Source organism: Globicephala melas, chromosome 7 (assembly GCF_963455315.2).
Source record: "Globicephala melas chromosome 7, mGloMel1.2, whole genome shotgun sequence".
Lineage (NCBI taxonomy): Eukaryota > Metazoa > Chordata > Mammalia > Artiodactyla > Delphinidae > Globicephala > Globicephala melas.
In genome coordinates, this window is record NC_083320.1 from 111,486,662 (window position 1) to 111,502,945 (window position 16,284).

The window sequence follows — 16,284 nt, forward strand, 5'->3', positions numbered from 1 at the left end:
CAGACCATAGTAAGCCTTGCTGTCTTCCTCCCCCATGCCTTTGTGAGGAAATCCATTTTGGCTGAGGGGTGCGTGTGCGCCCAGGGGAGGGTCATGAGACAAATTTGCTGTGGGGTCAAAACAATACAATTGGCCAAGAAGAAGACAAAGACCCAGAAGACGGCCTCCTTATGAAGGATTTAAACTTCCCAAAGGTGCGCCTCTTGTGACTCTCTTGCTGAGTTCGCCCGTGCGTCTTTCTGCATGGAGTCTGCTTTTCTAATAAACACTTTTACTTTCTTCTATACCTTCTGTCTCCTTGTCAGATTCTTCCTCTCAAGGTAGACAAAGGACTGGGGACTTAGCTTCTATCCTCTGGCCCCGTGGTCTAGTGGTTAAGATCCTGGTTTCCATTCAGGTAACCTGGGTTCGATCCCCAGTCAGGGAACTAAGTTCTTGCTTCAAGTCACTGCTTACTGTAAGCTACTGCTCACTGCTGCGTGCGTCCGAAATCAACCCATCTAACCATCCCTGGCACTGAACTTGGAGCCCAGGGGAGGCTTGTGGCATCCCACGGTGCAGGGGCTAGTAGGAAACGGAAGCATGAGGTCAACATCTCCCAAGTGTGCCCCTCAGGTGTATATGTGCGCACACACACACACACACACAAATTCTAGAGTCAAATGAACTTTGAAAGTGCTACAATGCAGAGAAGAAAATTATAGGCTCTGAGATGTTTAACCTGCCTTCTCCAAACTTATCTGATCATGGATCCCCTTTTCCACTAAACATTGCTGACGACTAGTGCTCTAAGTTAGCAGTCTCCAACCTCTTTGGCACCAGCAACCAGTTTCTTGGAAGACAATTTTTCCACAGATGGGAGGTGGGATGGTTCAGGCGGTAATGCGAGCAATGGGGAGCGGCTGTAAATACAGATGAAGCTTCGCTCGCTCACCCGCCACTCACCTCCTGCTGTGCGGCCCGGTTCCTACCAGGCCGCGGACCGGTACTGGTCCATGTCCCAGGGGCTGGGGAGCCCTGCTCTAGGTCACACTCTGGGATGTGTGTTTCTAGTTTCGCTTTCATAGTAATTGCCTTGGACAACCTCCCCACGCAGCGATTTCCTCACTGCTCAACAGAGACCAAATAAGCATCTCAGATCAGATGCAGATGGAATGGAAGAAACATGGTAACCTGATAGACCAGAGGTCAATTCTAAGCTACCTAATCAATCAGCTGTGTGATGTGATCACCACTTAGTAAACTCTGTGAACTCCCATTTATCTTATTTATAAAATAGAACTGTTCTGAGAATTAAATAGAATAATTCTTAATTAAAATGGCATTTCTTCTTTCTCTTCTTCATCTGCATCCTCTCAGCAGTGTTCTTTCTACTACTGACAGCAGAGGGTGGGTAGAGAGATGCCTAGATGACAGGTCTGGAAGCCTAGATCACCTAAATTAGTGTTTTAAAATGTACCCAGAATTTGTTTTAATCAGGTACAGTAAGACATGCAGACACAGAAATGCCTGTCATGAAGGAAGAAGTTTATACTCATGGTTCCCTAGAAATATGAAGCTTGGCATGTCACGCAGGGCCAATGTGGAAGTACCAGGCTTAGTCAGGAGGTGCAGAGAGTGGGGAAAGATGGGCCAGAGCCTTGACTGTGGTTTCAATGGGAAAGGCAAGGCAAGGCGGGGTAAGCAGGCAGGATTGGCCAGTCTGAATCACTGCTGGGGTTCCGGGGTGTAGAGGCTGGCCAAGTCGTCTGGCCCCTGACCCTGGAGACATTAGGACAGGGCATAGTGGCACTGAGGGTGACAGCCCGATAAAGGAGGTGGAGGTGTGGGCACTGGATTGGCTAGCTTGCACTTGAAGAGCATGGGCTCTAGGAATTAGCTAGCCCTGGGAGGGGCATTCTCTTTAGTGTTAGCAAGGCTCCCAAATATAAAAGCATTAGGTAATACAGAAAATGAAAACATGATTGACACAGTTAGTTCTTTGTACACTCGGAAAAATGGGACCTGATCCCGTTTCTTGATTCCCGAGTTGTCAACATGTCCAGAACTTAACTCAGCATCTTCCTACAACCTATTGGTCCTGGACTACTTACCTCAGTGAGAGCATCTCCACCCACCCTGGGCACCCAAGTCAAATGCCTGGGAGTTACAGGTACCTCTTTTGCTCTCTATGAGCAGTTGCCCCAATGCTGGAAACGGATGACAAGTAGCCTTCAGTGACAGCGCCCTGAGAGACTGTTGCAACTTCAGAGAGCCATGATCCCCAAGGCCCTGCCCCTTCCTGGAGTGGTCCCCAATCAATTGATGTGGAAGGATAAAAGCCTAGCCATCTCAGCCCAAGTTGACACAACTGTTAAGGGCCATTCTAGCTCCTGAGTGACTGGGAAGTTGGCCATGGCTGTTACTGGATCTGCATCATATAGCTGGATCTCTCCCTTTGCCCACGACTGCCTCGTTCCTCTCCTTTCCTGGATGTTGATCCCCAAAGACACTCTTTAATTAATAAACATCCTGTGCTCTAAATTCTGTCTGAGGCTGTTTCCCAGGAAACCCAACCTATGACACCAATCTACTACCGAGTTTGGGCAACACCTCCTACGCAACACCTTTGAAGTTTACTTTCAAGTCTTGCCCCACTACTGGTGTTTTAGTTCATGGCCACCATCATATCTTGCTTAGGTAACCACAAAAGAGTCCAGCTCCTGGCCAAAAACCTACGGTGATCTTTCAGGTCTGACCAAAGGCAATTACAAAGACTCTCACCAGGGAAAGTTGCCCTCTCCAGAGCAGACCTGGTACACAGACAGCACACTGCGGTCTCTGAGGGGGATGCTGGCTACAGTCAGGACTTCAGCCCCCCGGCTGGCCATGCTCCTACACACAGCTGCATCCCTAGCCCAGGTGCCTCTATTCGGAGACCTCTTTATCTGGAGCCTTCAGCCAAGACCTTACTCAGGTGCTTCTGTTGAGATGCCTTATGGAGGTAGGGGGAAACCTTGAAGACACTTTTCTCCACTCCCATCCAGTACTCCTTAACCTTTCCCTGCTACCTACCCCTGGTGCCCCATCCATAAAACGGCAGGAGCCTTTTGTTCTGGGCTCTCTCCGCAGTGAGACATTCTCCCCATCTGCGCAAATATGCGGGAAAAGGGAACATTGTGGGAGCCAGAGCTTTCTCCTCTTTTTTTTTTTTTTAGGCCAAAACACACTTTATTGACATTTGTGTACATTATGAAATGATCACCATGATAAATCTAGTAACCATCTGTCCCCATACAAAGTTATTACGATATTATTGATCATATTCCTATGCTATATATTGCATCCCCATGACTTTTAAAATTTTATAACTAGAGATTTGTACCTCTTAATCCCCTTTCGCTATATCCACCCCTCCTTCTCCTCTGGCAACCAACTGTTTGAGTCTGTTTTCATTTTGTTTTGTTTGTTTGTTTTTTAGATTCCACATATAAGATCATATGGCATTTGTCTTTCTCTGTCTGACTTACTTCACTTAGCATAGTACCCTCTTGATCCATTCATGCTATGACAAATGGAAATACTTCATCTTTTTATGGCTGAGTAATGTTCCATTGTGTATATAGATACCATATCGTTTTTATCCATTCATCTCTGGACAGACACTTGGGTTGCTTCCCAGAAGTGAAATTGCCGGATCATATGGAAGTTCTATTTTTCTTTTTCTTTTTTTTTTTTTTGCGGTACGCAGGCCTCTCACTGTTGTGGCCTCTCCCATTGGGGAGCACAGGCTCCGGACACACAGGCTCAGCGGCCACGGCTCACGGGCCCAGCCGCTGCGCGGCATGTGGAATCTTCCCGGACCGGGGCACGAACCCATGTCCCCTGCATCGGCAGGCGGACTCTCAACCACTGCGCCACCAGGGAAGCCCTATTTTTCATTTTTTGAGGAACCTCCATACTGTTTTTCATAGCAGCTGCACCAATTCACATTCCCATCAATGAGGGTCCATTTTTCTCTACATTTTCACCAACACTTGTTACTCGTTGCCTTTTAGATAATAGCCATTCTGACACATGTGATTACACTACTGAAGTGAGTGATTAAAGGCTTGGCTGTGAGACACTCTCATTTGGGTGTCTAATCAATTTCGCCAACACCTGGCAGCACAGCACTCTCCAGCTCAGCTCTATTCTTGATGGACTCTACTTGTTCTCTGAACAAAAATGACCTTTCAAAGCAAAATCTGCACCCAACATTTACCAAGATAGACCATATTTTGAGCCATAAAATGAAGTTTGAAATTTTTTAAAGGAACTAAATCATACCAAATATGCTCTCTGACCAAACTGAATTAAACTGGAAATCAATAAAAGATATTTGGGAAAATCCCCCCAAATTTGTCTTCCTAAATTTACATGGGCTTACTGATTGTATAAGGTAGCATTACTAATACTAAATGTTTGAGATTATAAAAAAATGTACATTTGTATTTAACCAAACTGAATCATTATCCCTACAAACTTTCAATAGGAAGTATGTCAGCTTGAAGATAATATCTAAGAGCTTTAAGTAACTTAACTGATAGATATTCAATAGGTTATCTAGATCATTTCAATAAAATACAATACTGTATCATTGATTACTAAATATAACAAGTTTATGTACTCTTGCTTTTTATTTTATATGCTACAGACAGACTGTATATAGCTGGTTCTGTTAATCATTATGTTTATTTTTTCACTTCAAGAAGCTGTGCTATAAGGGATGTATACAGATACAGAAAGTTGTAAGGGAATTCTACGTCATGGTCAAAGCTAAGAGTTGATGGGTTTTTAAATAAGATTTTCAAAAGGAACTTTAGTATCAAATACTATACCGATAAAAAAAGAATTTGATTTTCTGTCTGTTAAAATGACAAAATTTTCTTAGATTACTGGTCTGCTCTTTTTTTGTTTTTTTGGCCTGCAGGATCTTGGTTCTCTGACCAGGGATCGAACCCGGGGCCCCCGCAGTGGAAGCACGGACTCCTAACCACTGGACTGCCAGGGAATTTCCTATAGGTCTGCTCTTTTTTTTTTTTTTTTTAATTTAGTTTTGGCTGCGTTGGGTCTTCGTTGCTGTGTGTGGGCTTTCTCTAATTGTGGCGAGTGGGGGCTACTCTTTGTTGTTGTGCGCGGGCCTCTCATTGTGGTGGCTTCTCCCATTGTGGAGCACGGCCTGTAGGTGACACAGTAGTTGTGGCGCATGGGCTCAGTAGTTGTGGTTTGAGGGCTCTAGAGTGCAGGCTCAGTAGTTGTGGTGCATGGGCTTCATTGCTTCACAGCATGTGGGATCTTCCTGGACCAGGGCTCGAACCTGTGTCCCCTGCATTGGCAGGAGGATTCTTAACCACTGAGCCACCAGGGAAGCCCTGGTTTGCTCTTAATAAGAGGTTGTAAAAGGTTATTCATTGCTTTCTGTGTAATCTGCTTACATAGTAGAGATTCTGTGTATTATCAAAATCATTCCTTGTGCTTTGCTGACTCTGTTATGCCCTCGATTATTTAATAAAACGAAAGTTTCTTAGTTAGGAAAGAGCTAAGGTTCTTTACAATCATGTTTACTTTAGAAATATTTTATTAAATAGTTAGCCAAGTACTGTTCTCAGTAACCCAAAATCCTATCTTAATCAGTGTTCAAATCTTCTGACAATTTTTGATATTTTGCCTTTCCAAAATTAAATCCTAAATGATGACTTTTTGTACCTATAACTGTCTTTGTGATTTCCCAGAGGGCCCCTGGAAAATCATAAAGCATTTGTTCTCTCACCTTGTAAGAAAGACAAGTGCTAGATATATTTAGGTATATTTGATACTGATGAGTCAAATGGGAAGAGTTGTCAAGTCAGAAGAGTTGCATAGCTTTCCCTAGGTTAAATTTGAATGGGTAGGGACTTCCCTGGTGGCGCAGCTCCCAATGCAGGGGGCCTGGATTCGATCCCTGGTCAGGGAACTAGATCCCACATACATGCCACAACTAAGAGTTTGCATGCCACAACTAAGGAGCCAGCTAGCCACAACTAAGACCTGGTGCAACCAAATAAATATTAAAAAATTTTTGAATGGGTAAAATACTAATAATATAAATATTTCAGACACTATACTGTATGGAAAGTCCCTAGAGAATTGCCAATGTCCTTGCTGTCCATGATGTGTTTCTAGTCATTGGAATCCTGGTGCCACTTTTCCTGATATCATACAACAACTGTATAATGTTATCAGTCATAATTTCATTTATAGTTGAACAACACGGATTTGAAATGTGCAGGTCCACTTATACATGGATTTTTTTCAGTAGTAAATACTACAGGACTACATGGTCCTACCTACTACATGGTCCATGCATGGTTGAATCTGCAGGTGCAGAGGAACCACGGATACAGAGGGCTGACTATAAACTGTATGTGGATTAACCCTGACATCGTTCAAAGGTCAACTGTATTTTTAAAATGTTAACTTGTTTGCAACTGTACTTCTTTAAATCTAGCATCTTGTAAGGGATTCATATCACTTACTTATGGGATTTTATTAATCTACAGATGTTTATTAATATACAGGTCTGCTCCAGACTTATTGACTCTCTCTATATATTTGATATATTCTAACTGTGTACTTGGCATATTCATAATATAACTTTGTCAGAATTATTATATGTTATATATGAAGATTTTTTCCTCTGTAAAGATGCATCCTCCATACAGATTCCCCTGCAAATGTTCATCCATTTTAACAAGTTAGATGTAACGTTAACGGCCTTCTTTGAGAACAGGGTTAATCGTTATGTTTATAATTATGATGTCTAAATTTTTTTGATTGACTTCATTATCTTGTTTTGTACACTGCAGAAACAGCCAAATTTCCTCATCCATTACATTATCCTTATTATGAATTCTCATCAGATCTTTCATTTTAATGTTCTATTTCTTGGCTATACAAGAACCCCCTTTTGTTCTTACATTATCTTTAACTCATAAATTGCCATTTAGTAGACTACACTTTGTAAAGTTAAATGAAACATCTGTAAATAATATCTTTTTCTCCCTATCTGACCCCTCCAGAATTTAAAAAACTCTTACTAAGTATTCTTATTTTCAAAGCAATATAATTATTTGCATAGGTTCAATGAGAATCTGTCCTCCTTGTTAAGAAGAGGAATACTTGGAACATTGGCTACGCAACCAAACCCTTGCCTGGAATGTCATATTTGGGAATGATACTAGTTTAGTCAAATATAACCAGACCAGGCTTCCCTGGTGGCGCAGTGGTTGAGAGTCCGCCTGCCAATGCAGGGGACACGGGTCCGTGTCCCGGTCCGGGAAGATCCCACATGCCACGGAGCGGCTGGGCCCGTGAGCCATGGCCGCCGAGCCTGTGCATCCGGAGCCTGTGCTCCGCAACAGGAGAGGCCACAACAGTGAGAGGCCCGCGTACCGCAAAAAAATAAAAATAAAAATAACCAGACACTTGTAAGGAGCTCAGATTGACTTCCTGGAGCCAATGTTCACAAAGCCCTCTTGTAAAAAGTGGCCTGATGTCAGGCTAATTGGGTTCCCAGCCTTACAGGTCAGTAAGGAAAGTCACTTTCTGGCAGGCTCAGGAGCTTTAGGATATTTTGGAAACATTTAGAAGGCAGGAATTCACCCAAATCTACAGGTGCTGCAGGTGAGATCCAGTGGGGAATTTTTGGCTTGGCTTCCTAGCCACAGATGTACAACGTTCATAAACTGGAAGACTCCATATTGTCAAGATTTAATTCTCCCCAAATTGATCTATAGAGTCAACACAATCCACGTCAAAACTGCAGGAGGGGGCTTCCCTGGTGGCGCAGTGGTTGGGAGTCCGCCTGCCGATGCAGGGGACACAGGTTCGTGCCCCGGTCTGGGAAGATCCCACATGCCACAGAGCGGCTGGGCCCGTGAGCCATGGCCGCTGGGCCTGCACGTCCGGAGCCTGTGCTCCGCAGCGGGAGAGGCCACAACAGTGAGAGGCCCGCGTACCACAAAAAAAAAAAAAAACTGCAGGAGGTTATTTTGTAGATATTGACAATCTGATTCTAAAATGTACAAGGAAAGGCAAAAAAAATAGAATAACTAAAGCAATATTGAAAAAGAAGAACAGAATTAGATGATTCACATACCTGATTTTAAGGCATACTATAAAGCTACAATAATCAAGACCATGTGGTATGCGTAAAAGGACAAACCCTTAGATCAGTGGAAAAGAACAGGGAGTCCAGAAACAAACATAGATAGCTGGTTTTGGCAAAGGTACAAAGGCAATTCAGTGGAGAAAGAAGTCTTTTAACTAAATGGCGCTACAACATTTGAAAATGCAAATGCCAAAAAAGAACTTTCACCCTCATCTCAAACCTTATAAAAATTAACTCAAAATGGATCAAAGATCTAAGTATAAAATGTAAAACTATAAAACCTTCCTAAAGAAAACACAGGAGAAACTCTTTGTGTCCTCAGGTTCGGTAAAGATTTTTTGACTATAACATTAAAAGTATGATCCGTAAAAGAAAAACTATAAATTAGATTCCATTGAAATTACAAATTTTTGCTTTGCAAAAGACACTATTAGAGAATTAAAATACAAGCCAGAGACTGGAAACAATGTTTGCAAATCATATATCTGAAAAAGTACTTCTACTCAGAATACAGTATAAAGAACTCTCAAAACCCAATAATAAGAAAATAACCCAATAAAAACTGGGCAAAAGATTCAGGCACTTCACCAAAGAAGATATAAATATGGCAAATAAGTATATGAAAGATGTTCAACATCAACAGTCATTAGGCAACTACAAATTAAAACCAAATGAGATATTATACACCTAATAGAATGGCTTAAAAAATTGGCAATACTAAGCACAGACAAGGATACAGAGCAATGGCAACCAGCATACTTTGATGGTGAGAATGCAGCTACTTTGGAAAAAAGTTTGGTAGTTTCTTATAAAGGTAAACGTTCATTTACCAAATGACCAGACAATTCATTCCTAGGTACTTACCCAAGAGACACAAAACTCATGTCCATACAAAGACTCATACGCTAATGTTCACAGAAGTTTTATTTGTAATAGACAAAAACTGGAAACAACTCAAATGTCAGTTAGTGAACTAATAAGCAAACTGGAACATCTATCCAGTGGAACACTATTCAGCAATTAAAAGGAGAAAACCAACTATTGATATATGGAAAAACATAGATGAACCTCAAATGCATTTATGTAAGGTGAAAGAAGCCAGACTAAAAAGACAACAGGATATAATTCCATTTATATGACATTCTGGAACAGGCAAATCCATTTGGATGGAGAATAGACTAGTCAGGGACTGGAGGTGGGGGAAAGGGTTGACTACAAAGGGGCAGCTTTAATTTTTTGGAGTGATGAAACTTCTATATTTTGATTATGGTGGTGGTTACACAGCTGTTTAAATTTGTCAAAACTCTTAGAACTATACACCAAAGAGAGTAATTTTTACTGTGTATAACTTTAAGAAAAATAAAGAAAGAAGGAAAAAAAGTATATAAGCAATTTGGCCACATCAACCTTCTGCCTGAAACCCTTCCATGGCTCCAAAAATTGTTAGTCCACATTTTCTAGCATGCAGCCACAGTCTGGGCTTCCTGTCTGCAGACTCATCTCTTGCTATGCTTCTCATTCCATAGTATATGCAATTCCTGCATATTTAAAGCACCCGGCATGGTACCTAGCACAGATGCTCAGTCAGCACAGGTTCCCTTTCTTCATACAGTTTTCAGCATTTGTTTATGTTAGCCCTCTCTCCCCAAAGCTCTTTCTACACCTCATCACAACAAACTTGTAGGCATTAAGGCTCAGGCAACACCTCCTCCTGATGTGTTTCTCTGAACCACTTCCTCCTGTCCCTGCCCCCCATGACAGGCTGGGCCTGGCACCCCTCTTCTGAGCTTCCTTATCTGTGCAGTAAAGACAAAGATGTTCAAGCCTTGCATATTTGCAAGAAAGGACTGGCTCCTGGGAGACAGACTTTAAGTCCTTAAAATATCCTGCCCACTAGCAGTGTCTTTGCATACCTGGGGCCTTGGGACATGACAGATAGTTTATGCTAATAATATGATTTATGCTGGGCCCCTTGAGCTACACTATATTAGTGGCCTCTGTAGAGACTGGAGACTAAGTAACTAAGGTCAGTTGTGGATGCTGCATGCCTAAGTAACTGACCGCCAATAAAAACCCTCGACCTCAAGGCTTGGGTGAACTTCCCTGGTTGGCAATACTTCCTACATGTTCTCGCCATGTTGCTGGGAGAATTAAGTATGGTCCATGGGATTCCATGAAAGGGGACACCTGGAAGCTTGTGCCTGCTTTCCCCTGGACTCTGTCCTATGCACCTTTTGCCTAGATTTTAATTTGAATCCTTTCACTGTAATATATTGGAACTACAAGTGTCACCACTTTTCTGAGCTCTGTGAATCCTCCTAGAGAATTATCTACTGAGAGTGGTTCTGGAACATCATCCCATTGAGTTTACTTCTATCACAGCACTTATCATAATGAATTGACGCTGCCTGTCTCTCTCTGTGCTGTGATTCCTTTAAGGGCAATAACCTTGTACAATTTGTATGCCATCTCTAGTGCCTAGAGCTGTGCCTGGAGCCTGATGTGTTAAATAAATGTCTGATTGCAAGAGAGGCACAGCCTTCTCATGAGTCTGATTCCCTTCTGAGCCAGAAAAATGCCTCCAGGGCTTGCAGAGGAATGTGGATGTAGCATTGGTTCTCTCCCAAGAAATATGACACTGACCAGGTAGTGAGAACTGTCAGGTAGTGACAACTGTCAGCACGGGTAGTGAGAACCGTCAACCCCAGAAGCGTGAATTGAGAATTAAGCCTGTGAGACAACACATCCAGAATAGGAATTTTAAAAGCCTTAGCCAAGTAACAGTGGCGTGATAGCATAGTTGAGGGCTACGGAGGCTACAGGCGCTTAGGGGGAGAAGAGAACACTGGGCAGAAGAAAGGGCTATGGAAATTCCACTCTGTCAACTACATTTTATTTTCAGAATCTGCCTTTAAGGAAAGCCTTCTCCAAACAAGGGTAAGTGACATTTCAGTGGAAAATGCCAAGACTGGATATTTAAAATTCAAAAGGTCTTTGGGGGACTTCCCTGGTGGCTCAGTGGTTAAGGATCTGCCTGCCAATGCAGGGGACACGGGTTCGATCCCTGGTCTGGGAAGATCCCACATGCTGCGGAGCAACTAAGCCCCTGTGCCACAACTACTGAGCCTGTGCTCTATAGCCCGTGAGCCACAACTACTGAAGCCCGCGCGCCTAGAGCCCGTGCTCTGCGACAAGAGAAGCTACCGCAATGAGAAGCCCGTGTACCGCAACGAAGAGTAGCCGCCGCTCGCTGCAACTAGAGAAAGCCCGCGTGCAGCAGCGAAGACCCAAAGCAACCAAAAATAAACAAAACAAACAAACAAACAAACAAAAAGTCTTTGGAAACAAGGAAGGTCTACTGACAGTTCTGTGCTGGATTTCCTGGCTAATGTTCTGCCCGGCAGGTTAGCTGTAATTCCAGCCTCAAGTACTAACCTTTCTGGCTCTTGCTGACAGCTTTTAAAATGTTTAGCAATACACTTCATCACAAAAATCACAACCACAATAATTAAGTTTTGCTAAGGATCTTTTACTGGTAATTCTTAATCTTCCTTCAGAGGCAAACACAGCTCAATTCAACATACATATGTTTTGTCTTAGAGCCACAGACCAGTCAAATGGAAATACAATATGAAATAAATGCCAACTCACTAGTGGGAACCCACCTTAATTCAACAGCCCTGACTAGGATCGTGGAATTCTAGAGTTGATTAGAAAAGAGGTCAGACCTTAGATTTCCATGTCCTCATTTTGAAAATGGGGTACCTGGGACCCAGAATAAAAGCCCTGTCTGTTGAATAAAGACAACAGTGACCATGCAAGTAGCTAAGACATTACTTCAATGTGTGAATCCCCCCAGTATGCTGCCTTTCCCTGCTGGGCCTGGCCCAGCTTCCACTCCAAACCCAGCAAAGAGCCCCCCCTAAAGTCACACCAATTCAGGCCTGAAGCTCTAGTCAGACATGACCCAGCTGGGCAACCTTGGGTAAGTTACTGCATCTCTCTGAGCCTCTTTTCATACCTGGATTGTAGTATAGCAGTAGATTTTTATGTGGTTAATGAAGTAACATAGAGCCTCACACCTGGCATATATAGAAGATGCTCGACAAATGCACCTTCCCTTTCTTCTTCCTATCAAGTCCTCCTCTATGGCAGCCTTTCCAACAAGACCTCCTCAACTGAACCACAAATCCAAAGAAAATTATTTGAATGCTTATTTTCTCAGTTCCTCCCAAGGATGGCAAATAGCTAGTACCATTCCAGAAGCAGAGAAGAGGATTCACTCATTACATATAATGGGGGCCTCAGGACATCAGGACTTAATTCTCTCCAGGAATTCAGTTGAGAGATGGCTCCATGCACTCACACAGCTGTACGGGGTTCATGTACCCCTTCATACCTCAAGGGTACAGGGTTCATGTACCCCTTCATACCTCAAGGGTACAGGGTTCATGTACCCCTTCATACCTCAAGGGTACAGGGTTCATGTACCCCTTCATACCTCAAGGGTACAGGGTTCATGTACCCCTTCATACCTCAAGGGTACAGGGTTCACGTACCCCTTCATACCTCAAGGGTACAGGGTTCATGTACCCCTTCATACCTCAAGGGTACAGGGTTCATGTACCCTTTCATACCTCAAGGGTACAGGGTTCATGTACCCTTTCATACCTTCATACCCTCATACCACACTACCCATGGAGAGCCTCCCAGAAAAAGGCAGAAAGTCGAGGTCTGAGGGTTCTCATGTCAACTCTTCCAACATCATATTGCTTTAAACCCTGCCCTGCCACTGCAAGGGCAGCTCTGAGCCCCTCAAGGAGAAGCCTTCTGGGCCTTAGCTTTCACCTTGCCTGCCCTCACCCCCACCCCACCCACATACACACCTGCCCCACACGTTCATGCACATACAGCTGCTATCTCTCAAACTCATCCACGCTGCCTCAGTCCCCCCAGTCTGCTCTGGAGAGTCCCTGGATCGCAGGGGTGCCTAATAAACCCAGGCCTCTGCCGTATCCATCTGGCTTACCCCTGCCCCGGGGCAGAAGGAAGAAATGGCAAGGGAGTCCAGGGAGGCACCAGGGCCACCTCCCGCAGCCTCTTTGAACCGGTTTGCCAGTGCTGACGTGGAGCAGGTACGCCCTCCGACTCTAGAAGTGGAAGGCAACTCATTTAGGCAGAGAAGGAAGGTTCCTTTGCTTGAAGTCCCCCATTGCTATTATCTAGTTTGTTTTTCTCGAATTAGGGGCTATTTAAGCACCCCAGAGAGGAGGGAAAGGCAAGTTTCAAGGGAACTGGGATGGGAGGGAGTCAGAGTGGCAGAATTCTGAAAAACTTTTAGTTGGAGGATACACCAACAGCTGGGTTACTCAACTCTTCTGAGTTTCCTGTGTTTGTTTTGAGACAGGACAGATGAGGGTCATGGAGTGCTCAATGCAGGGGTCTGGGCGTCCTTCACTTTCCTTTTCCAAACCCATGGACTTTAGAGCAGAGTCCAAACTCTTTATCTGCCATTCCTGGTACTCTTACACCCACAGAGCCGACCTCTGGTCCTCCTCAGCCTGGCCTGTGCTCCATCCTGGAGAGGTGCGGGCGCGGACAGGACAACTACAGCGGACGGAATGCGACAAGACAGCCCTGCTGCCTGCATGGCCCCCCTGCTCCTCTCTGGCTTTGCTGCTCTGACCCGGGCACGTGCAGACCCTCATCTCCACTGCCTACCTGGGGCTCTACGGCTTTCACAGGCAGCATCCCCACCCCCAACCAGAAGCATAATGGGTGAACTACCTCCCTGATTCCCAGGCAGCACCTGCCTTCCTTTACAGCTCTCATTACAGGGGCTCAAAAATAACTTGAAGGTTTCCAAGAAGTAAAATATAAAGATTGCAGTTTAGCAACTAATCAAGGGTCACCACTCTGGGCTTCCTTGCTAATTAATATTTAGGGTCAAAGTCTTCCTATCAATTTGCACCCAGAATTCGGTCCCTGGGGCAGAAGGGGAGCCCTAAGGGGGGGGGCACACAGTGCCAGGGGACATCAGAGCAATCCCATCTCACGGAAACCGCACTGTTTCAGAGGGTCCCTCTGAAGGGACCTCTAGAGCCCCTCCTCTTGCAGGGAGCTTCAGTCCTAGAGTCAGGACCAAACACACTGAATCCGGTCCACCCATGGCTAGTGAGCCCTCTCCTTTCTTCTCTGATTTACAGAACTCAAGGAGCTGCAGTTCGGAAAGCCAGACCTGTGCCATCGGTCAAGAACAGTCTGGGGAAGGGAAACGGCGCATCAAGGGACCACATTCTGTTCTCACCGTAAACACTCAGTTTCCCAGTTGAGGACGCGCCCGGCTACGAGGGGGGAGGGGGCCGACCAGGGCTCGGCTGTAACAGGTAGAAGTGGGTGAAAACGGGACGGGGGTGGTGGGAAATCGGAAGAAAACCCGGAAAGAGAGAAGGAATCGGAAGAGCAAAGCAATAGGAAGCCAGGAACCAAAAGATGGAAACAAGCAACAGAAAAAGTGCAGGAGGAAAGGACAGGAGGAGAGACCGTCTCGAGAGGGATGGAGAGAAGGCGCTCGAGACGGACAGACGCAGGGAGCGGCGGCGCGCGGGGCGACGGCGGCGCCCTTACCGGCGGTGGCCGAGCGCAGGCTCTCCAGGCTCCAGGAGCGGGACAGGGCGCCGCGCATGCCCCCGCTGCCGCCGCACACCACGCCGCTGCTGTCCGAGTCGGAGCCCGGGGACAGCCCGGCGCTACTGCCGCCGCCGCTGCTGCTGCTGGTGCCGAGGTCCCCGCTCGTCTGCCCGCTCGACTCGCTCGGGCATTGCTGCGCCCTCGAGCAGGCGGGCCCGAGCTCCAGCCACAGGTTCGCGGGCGGCTGGGCCGCGGCGGCGGCGGCGGGGCTGCCGGGCGACGGGGCCAGCGAGCCGGGGCCCGGACCGGGCGAGGGGCGTGCAGACGGCCGCGCGGCGTCCTCGGCCCCATCCCCGCCGCCGCACGGCCGCCGCTCCGGGCCAGCTGACATCATGGGGCTCCGCTAAGGAGGCTCCCGGCCGCCGCCAACCGCTCGGGCTCTGTGGCTGCGGCGGCGGGAACCCTCAGCGGGCGCGGGGCTCGCGGGCCTCGGGCAAGGCCAGGCGCCCACCGGGCAGGACGTGGCGCCTCCGCTCGCCGCCAGTTCCCGGCCGCCCCGCGGGCGCTGTGCCGCGGCGCCGACCCCGGTGTGGGTCGCGGGCCCGGTCGGCACGCGCTCACGCACGCGCGCACGCAGACCTGGGGCGGTGGCGGCAGGCGCGGCGCGCGGGGCCCTGGGCAGCTATCGGTGCCCGCAGGGCCGCGCCCTGCTGCCGGCCTTGGCGCGCGTATGTTAGGACGGGCGCATCCTCGGAGGGAGGCGGCCGGCACCCCGCAGGCACGACAGTGAGTAGAACCGGCGGGCGCTCACTTTTTCCTTCTAGGACCCAGCTCAGACTGCGCGTCCTTGCCCGTCTGGGGCAGGAGTGTAGGCAGGAGGTCACGCTCAGCCCTGCGAGCCGGGTCGGGGAGCGCGCTTGGTCGGGACGCGCCCCTCCTCCCCGGGCCTGCCTCGGGGGCTGTGCACTGGGAACACTCGGCGCCCGCGACCCTTGGGACAGCCGGCCAGCAGGAGTATGCCGGCGGTGCTCTGCATACTTCTGATTAAGAAGCCATCAAAAGTAGAGGCACGGTCCACGCCAAATGATTTTAGGAAGTGTCTGGGAAAATCCAGTGACAGGCACGATCGAAAATGGGAGCCTTGACGTAGCTCCAATGATTCTAGGGTTTTTCACATTTTGTTGTCGATGCGGGGGAGGGGGGCAGGGATTAGGGAAGAGAGTTGCCTTTCCCTCCGACGCTCCCAGACACCCGTGAGCATTCTGTAGGTTCTTGGAGTGTGCCTAGAGGGAGGGTGAGGTACCGCCAGTGCTCCAAACAAGTGCGATAATCAGTGAGCAGTGTGACAGGAAGTCCCAGTAAGGACTGATGAGGGCTAAGCAGGGCTGCTGATCGCCCCCATCCCCAGCATCACCACTCCTCCAAGCCCTAGGCAGCTCGTTGTATTAACGATGGTGAGGATGAAATGAGAGGTCCTTGCCACG

General features: G+C 47.0%; 1 protein-coding gene and 1 long non-coding RNA gene across 2 annotated transcripts in view; one reads left to right on the forward strand and one right to left on the reverse strand.

Moving 5' to 3' along the window:
- Positions 1-16,284, reverse strand: part of LOC115843926 (uncharacterized) — a 254,621-nt gene that overhangs the window by 63,604 nt on the left and 174,733 nt on the right.
- Positions 15,439-16,284, forward strand: part of LOC132597620 (uncharacterized) — a 69,859-nt gene continuing 69,013 nt past the window's right edge. The window contains exon 1 of the long non-coding RNA XR_009564654.1: positions 15,439-15,586. This is a non-coding gene — a long non-coding RNA (uncharacterized lncRNA). The remainder of the gene's footprint in view (positions 15,587-16,284) is intronic.